Source organism: Lactuca saligna, chromosome 4 (assembly GCF_052625555.1).
Source record: "Lactuca saligna cultivar CGN05327 chromosome 4, ASM5262555v1, whole genome shotgun sequence".
NCBI lineage: Eukaryota > Viridiplantae > Streptophyta > Magnoliopsida > Asterales > Asteraceae > Lactuca > Lactuca saligna.
This window is the reverse complement of record NC_136420.1, coordinates 75,697,736-75,705,004: the sequence shown is the minus strand read 5'-3', so window position 1 is coordinate 75,705,004 and position 7,269 is coordinate 75,697,736. Positions and strand designations below refer to the sequence as shown.

Here is a 7,269-nt window from a genome sequence, read left to right as displayed (position 1 = left end):
TTGTTTACGAGATTTCTTTCTTCCATAGTTTTATTTTAAGTAATAAAACTACTATACATACTGGTGGTAACCATGGTTTCCGGACGATCATACATTACATACTGGTGGTAGCCAGGGTTTTCAGACATTACGTACTTTTCATACAGAAACCAATAAACATATTAGAAAATATTGGATTTTATTGGTAAGCATGCATACATATTTCAGAACTTGTTAACAACGAATTTCGATACGAATGATATTTACTTATAATGGAATGAAAACATTTATACAAATTTAGTGACTAGTTTTCAATAAAAAAAAACATGCTTATGAACTCACCAGCATTATGCTGATACGTTTTCAAAACCACTTGTATTCTCGGGACAATGATAGACAGGTACCTTAACAGCTTTTGGAGAATACAAAGCATTTTTGGAGTCTCATCTTTATCTTTTGTTATATAATGTTATGTACAAACTATGTTTTCAAACAGATGTAAATATTCATATTGTAATGTAATGGTTGTGTTTACTTTGATTGCTATGATACGATTGTTGTGATACTACGTATGACGTCGCCGCCCGCGGACGTTTCTGTCATTGTTTTCTGACGGTTCGGGGGGTGTGACATATACCAATTTCAAAAGGATGAAATTTTTTAGGCAAATGAGCTTGATTCATTTGATATATGTGAATAATATTATACGGGAAGATGATTGCACGTGACTTTATCTATTAATAGTTAAAGAACAAAAGGATTGATAAAGAATTATACATAAGGGATGTATGTAATCTTTTCAATCCAAGAATAGATTATGTGATAGATACTTAGATCAATTTCAATGATGAATTTTATTCGTTATTGTTGAAACTTTTGATTTGCTCAAATTGTTTCATAGTGAAGATTGATATACAACTTAATGAGACCATCATTAACCTTTCATTATGATAATGAAAATGAGTTATGTACACCAAATTTTCTCGGAAAATCTTAAGAGTTGTGGAATCGATTCACTACTCATTCCGTCAAGAACACTCACTTGTCTTTTGTACAATTCTTGTGGCATAGGATCACCTGGTCGCATGGATTTGTCTTATGATGTTCGAGGTAGCCTTCGTATTCTCTAGTGGTATAGGATCACCTGGCCACTAGTTGATTGTCGATAGTACAAGTTTTTGAAGAGGATAAAACACGGACCTTGCAGTCTGCTATAAGATGTTTTAAAAGAACTATTTAGTTTATAATTATGCTCACTGCAACACACACACACACACACACATATATATATATATATATATATCCAACCAAACAAGTAAATTAAATACTTTCATTAGAATAAGGATTTAATGGTTTACTGTTATATAAAAGGTATGTGGTTATGAAGCTTGTGTTAGACAATAAGCTTAACTCACTCTTGGCATCTACTAACTGCATTTGTGTGGATTATGCTAAATGATTGTTTAGGATGAAGTTTCTACTACTCCCACTAGTTGTCATTCCAGAAGACAAGTACTTAGAAAGTTATTTTTCTAAGTGGGAGCAATATGGAACTTTAAGAGCTAACGAACCATAAACTAAATGCATCATAATTTGGAACTAGCAAGTTTTTCAACTATTGTTGAATCTGCTCAATAGTTGATCAGAAACTAATAGAACACATAGAGATGCATTCATGTATGATTATCAAATATGGGCTTGATTATTATTAATTTTATTTTTTTTCATTATTTCTAATATTCCTCCATATATTGTGAATATAAAGAGTAAGTGAGTTTTCAAAGTAAAAACATACATGAATGAAAATCCTTTCATATTTAAGCTAACATCTCAAAGTAAGAATCTTCTTTCTTATAAGATAATTGCATATTTTGATTTAATTATATGTCAAATGACTCTTATGTTTTCTCCAAAGCTAGTAGGAGTGCAGTAACATTCCTAGTCTTATATGTAATTGACATACTAATTTTTGGAATAATGATCTATATAGATAGATCGTGGAAACTTAAAAGATTAAGTAAAATTGCATTAATTGTCAAGGATATTAAATAACTTAAGATAAAAGGCACTGAGAGAGTAATCTTGTCAATACCAAATGGCATGATTTTGAGCATTCCTCAAAATCCTAGTACAACGTTATAAACTAGATAATATGATTGTATTCCATATCCTGCTGCAATTGGATTAATCATATATTTCATTGTTATGCATGAAAGCTAGAAAAATTGTATGCTAAAGCATGTCGAATAAATACCAATAGATTAAGATGATTCTCAATCACAATGGGGTGTGTCGTCATTTCAAATGAAGGAGAAAGCAACATGGATAATGGTTTCATTTAGATTTTAATTACAATTACACATCAGAGTTGGAGTACATTGTTGTTATAGGAACCACACACTAAGATGATTCTTAATCACTCGAGAGTGTGCCCGAATCCCTCAAACTAAGGCTCTGATACCAACTTGTAACATCCGAAAATTCAAGACCAAACATTTCATTTTTAAATAAGTTATTATATAAATCAATTCGTATAGTAACATCCATAATAACATCACATGTCAAAACCAAAGTGTAAATAATCAAATCTCAAAGATCTCATATGCGGAAAACATAGTGTGACGCACTGCAATCGAGTTGCATCCTTTCCTATGAAAACGAAGCTTAGTGAGTTCCCCCATCATACCATGCACCATACAACACACATATTGCCAGGCATATCCAAGTGTTGGCCTACCCTTTTAGTATCTTTCAACCGGTATCCGGGGACTGTTTCACCCCTAATACTACCACATAATAACATAGCATAACACACCTAAATATATTGTCACAAATATCTGGGTGTCGGAAGTATTTCAAAACAACTTGATTTTCGGGATGTCAATGAACCTGGAAGCACCATCTCAATCGAAGCTTTTATATATATATATATATATATATATATATATATATATATATATATATATATATATATATATATATATATATATATATATATATATATATATATATCAACTAAGCCTTTCTGGGTTAAGCATCCATGACATCACTCTCTCATCGTCAGTCTCTTAATATCTTGTTTTATTTTCTCAACACTTCTGGTCACCATAAATGGTGACCGAAAATCTATGAGTCTCTTTTCTCCCTCAAATTTCCCTCTCCATCTCTTCATTCCATTTGATAAGCACAAGACATAGGAAAAGAAGAATAGGGTTTTGTTTTGTAAAGGAATCAGATGCAAGACAAAATGAAGATGGAGACAATGCAAGTATAGAGTCTGATTGCTATGTTGCTTCTATAAAGAGACAAAGGGTCAATTTTATGAAAGGGGCAAATTTGGTCCCTGAAGTTTGGTCACTTGATAATTTTGACTCCTAGACCTAGGATTTTATTCTAAATAAGTTTATAAAATGCAATAATAGACCCCTCTAATTATTTTCCTCCATAAAGGTCATTATAAGTATATTATTATTATTATTATTATTATTATTATTGTTATTGTTGTTATTATTATTATTATTATTATTATTATTATTAAACCTTACCTATATATTTAATTATTATAATATTTAGATTCCTCTCTTGAAAATAATTAAACAGAGACATGGTGTCACAACAAGATGCATATTGGGACATGGGTCATACATGTTATGAAGGTTCTTGAAAGGGCTCGAATGCATACACCGGAAGCAACAAAACATAATAATAATAACCTATAATCTCTCCATGAGATCTATGCTCAACCAATCTAAAGCAACTAAACTAAAGAAAAGGAAAAGAATGCATACCTTTGTAGACGATTAGAACCTTCTTTGTATGGAGTGAATGATGAGTTCTAAGAGGCCGATGCAAAGCTCTTCTTTATAGTCATACCTAAGGTGTAGATTAGAAACTTCTGACAACACCGTGATCAGTGAACACCCTAACACGATGTAGAAAAACCGAGCAACAACAATTTTGCACTACGCCATTCTGATGACTGCGCCATGATTATCAAGATTTCTAAGGTTTCGAGGATGATTGGAGGCTGTAGAATTTAGGCTAGGGTTTATGATAAACTCTCACTTGATTTTGGCCTAGTACCCATCTGGTTACAAGGAATGATTTAAACCCATAAAGGATAATTATCCAGTTACAAGTTATTTTTCCATACCTTTAGTAATTATCTGACTATTAATTTTATTAATCTAGAACCTTCTAGATTACGATATTTCATTTAATTAATTAAAAACTTAATTAATTAACAAATAAGGTCCTTATAATTTTCTCGTGTTATTAGTTGCTTATTTTGTCCTTACGTATAACCCAAAAGGACCCTACTACTAATAGTAATATAACCAATTGTTATGAATGTAGGCACCATATCTCAACAATGTTTGGTTTGAGAAATTATGTGTGGTGCTTACATCACTTGGTTTTTCTCGTAATCATGATTCAACATTATTTGCCAGATGTATGAATGCATGTTGGATTCTTATTTCCTTACATGTTGATGACATGATTTTTAATATTGATGGTCCTGATGATATAGTCTTACAAGCGTCATTTGGCTTATCGATTGCTATGAAAGACTTGGACTTACTACATTATTTATTTGGGATTAAAGTTTCTCAATCTACAAAGTCTTATCGTTTGTCTCAAACAAAGAATATTTTTATTTTATTTGAACATGCACGTCTCTCTCTGATATGACACCTTCTAGTGACTAATGATTAATATTTACAACTGATGTTGCCCCTTTATCAGATTTGAGTCTATCTCGAACCATTGCGGGGAGTTTTTATTTTATTTTTATTTTTTTATTTTTATATCTTACTGTCACTCGGTCGAACATGGCTCATACACTTGATGAGTTTAGATAGTTTTCACCTCTCTTTAAATAGTTCACTAGGGAGATGTTCTTCGTATTTTCAGATATCCTTAGGGTACTTAGTTTCGTAAACCTTGGGTTTCCTTCCACATCCTTTCTTAAGTTGCATGCTTATAATGATGTTGATTGAGATAATGATTGCAAATCCATAATTGGTTTCGTATATTTCTTAGAGATTCATTGATTTCATGTAAGATTAAGAAACAAATTATTGTCTAACGATCTTTAACAAAAGGCATATCGAGTTATGGCTATTTCTATTTATGAGATTGCTTGTCTAATTTGGCTTCTTGTAGATATATGTGATGAATTTTCTCAACCTACCCCTTAAATTGTGACAACAACAATATGATATTGATTGCTAATAATTTGATTTTCCATGAGCGAAAAAAACATATTTAGATTGATTATCATTTCACTCGTTATCACCTTCAGCATGTGACTATCTCTCTACCATATGTTCCATCAGCCTTGCAGATTGAAAATATGTTTACAAAGGCGTTGTTTGTTTCTCATTTTTATATTTTTCTGATAAACTCTCAATGGTTATTGTTATCACATTGTGTGTTTGAAGATGGATGCTTGTCTAATAAACTTATTGAGCTTATTTTGCTTTGAGATTTTTCTTATCCATTTAGCTAGGTTAACCCTAAATAGATTTTTATCTATAACTAGAAGGGTGTTCCCCGCGTTGCGGGGATTGGATGGTGTTGCATTTGTGTGAAACTATTGTATATTGCCTGAATTGGTAACCACAATAAAGTATGTTGCTATTCTTTGTAATTCTCCGATTTACAAACACGGTGAAAAAATGAATGTATATTGGTATTTCTTAATTGCATTACTATAATTGATAATTGAAAGAGATTAACCCAGTGACAACTTTTAATTCTCAAATTGAAATCATCATGAGTAGGAGAGGCATAAGACAATTAGATAACACACATATATAGAAAGAGAAGTAGATCACTAGGTAGCGTTGGAGATGCATCTTGTAAAGAGGAATCGATTATATCAACTTCGTTCAACAACTCAATCCCCGGATACCTCTAATAGCCACCGGATGGACGCCCCCGCTGCACTTTCTGGTGGTCGGCACCGTCACCGTCTCCATCGGCATCTGCCTTTTTTTTTTTTTTGTAGTGACCACACAACACACGAAAATGTTTTAGAGAAATAAAAGAAATAGAAATCAGCGACGTCACAAAATGAGAGGTTATTGTTCTCTTTGAGCGTAGACATAACCATAAATTAGGGCTAGGGAAAGGTAGATAAGAGATGAAGGGGCTACAAAACATATAAAACCATAAAACCCTATACCTATATTGGGGATAAAGCAGAAGAAGATTGAATTCCAAAATTGAATTGTAAGTTGATTTCAAATACCTGTTTCAAACATACTAAATCAAACATGTTTCATAATGAACGATGTAGATGAGGTGTCGATGTTTCCCTCTAAAGGCGTGAATGGTGATCGATGGGGTTTGTTGAGACTGTCGCCATCGATTCAGCACCCACACATAAAGAAATGTACGTATGTAGCCTGGTGGACCGTTCATGTTCCCTATAGCCGGTCGGTTGTACCAGGCATTAAGAAACTGTCGTTCAATTTTGGAAGCAATCATGGAAGGGGTTTTTTGATCAATGGGGTTTGTTGATATTATCGTAAAAAGGGGAAGACAAAAGAGGAATAAAGGTATCCATACATTTGAGGCGGTGCTTCAACCAGAGATGTCAGTAACATCAATCCAAAGATGATTGGTTAAAAAAACGGTGAACAAAATTAAAAAGAACACGTGTTAAACATGAAACTATATAAAGACATAAATTGACCTTCTAAAAAACAAATAAGGAATGAGAAAGAATTGTAAAGACACTCATACATAAGGGACCACTTTTGCCAAATCCTTACCAAATTTACTGTAGCTAAAGATAGATAATTTTAATATATATATATATATATATATATATATATATATATATATATATATATATATATATATATATAATTGTATTTTCACTTCTTTATATTCATATTTTTACTTAATTAATAATGGTTAATAATGAAACAATAACAATCTTTTGCCTCTTTATTAGTTTACAACCCTATTGATCATAAGATACTAAAAAAGGTCATAAGATACTAAAAAAAGATCAGGATGTTATAGAAACAATTTATCTCGTCGTAACACACGAGTTTAAAGCCCTCATCAATCAATCATCAAATCACACATCATCTAGAGTATACTTCTTATTTCTTCCTAAAAGAAACATTTCCCACTGAAAAAATGAAACAATTTTTATTTTGAATTATCCAAAAAAATACATTGAAATTTTAATCTGTTCAAAATCTATGTCGATTAACAACTATTACAAAATATTAATGAGATAAGAGATTACTTATGTTCGATAACTGTCTT

The 7,269-nt window shown here is 31.8% G+C and overlaps 1 long non-coding RNA gene across 1 annotated transcript; it reads right to left on the bottom strand.

The window, feature by feature from the left end:
• Window positions 1–5,712: 5,712 nt before the first annotated feature.
• LOC145038623 (uncharacterized) lies at window positions 5,713–6,500 on the bottom strand. Its single transcript, XR_013679464.1, has 2 exons — window positions 6,236–6,500; window positions 5,713–5,973 (listed from the first exon to the last, which is right to left on the bottom strand). It is a non-coding gene; the product is annotated as an uncharacterized LOC145038623 (long non-coding RNA).
• Between the last annotated feature and the right edge of the window lie 769 nt (window positions 6,501–7,269).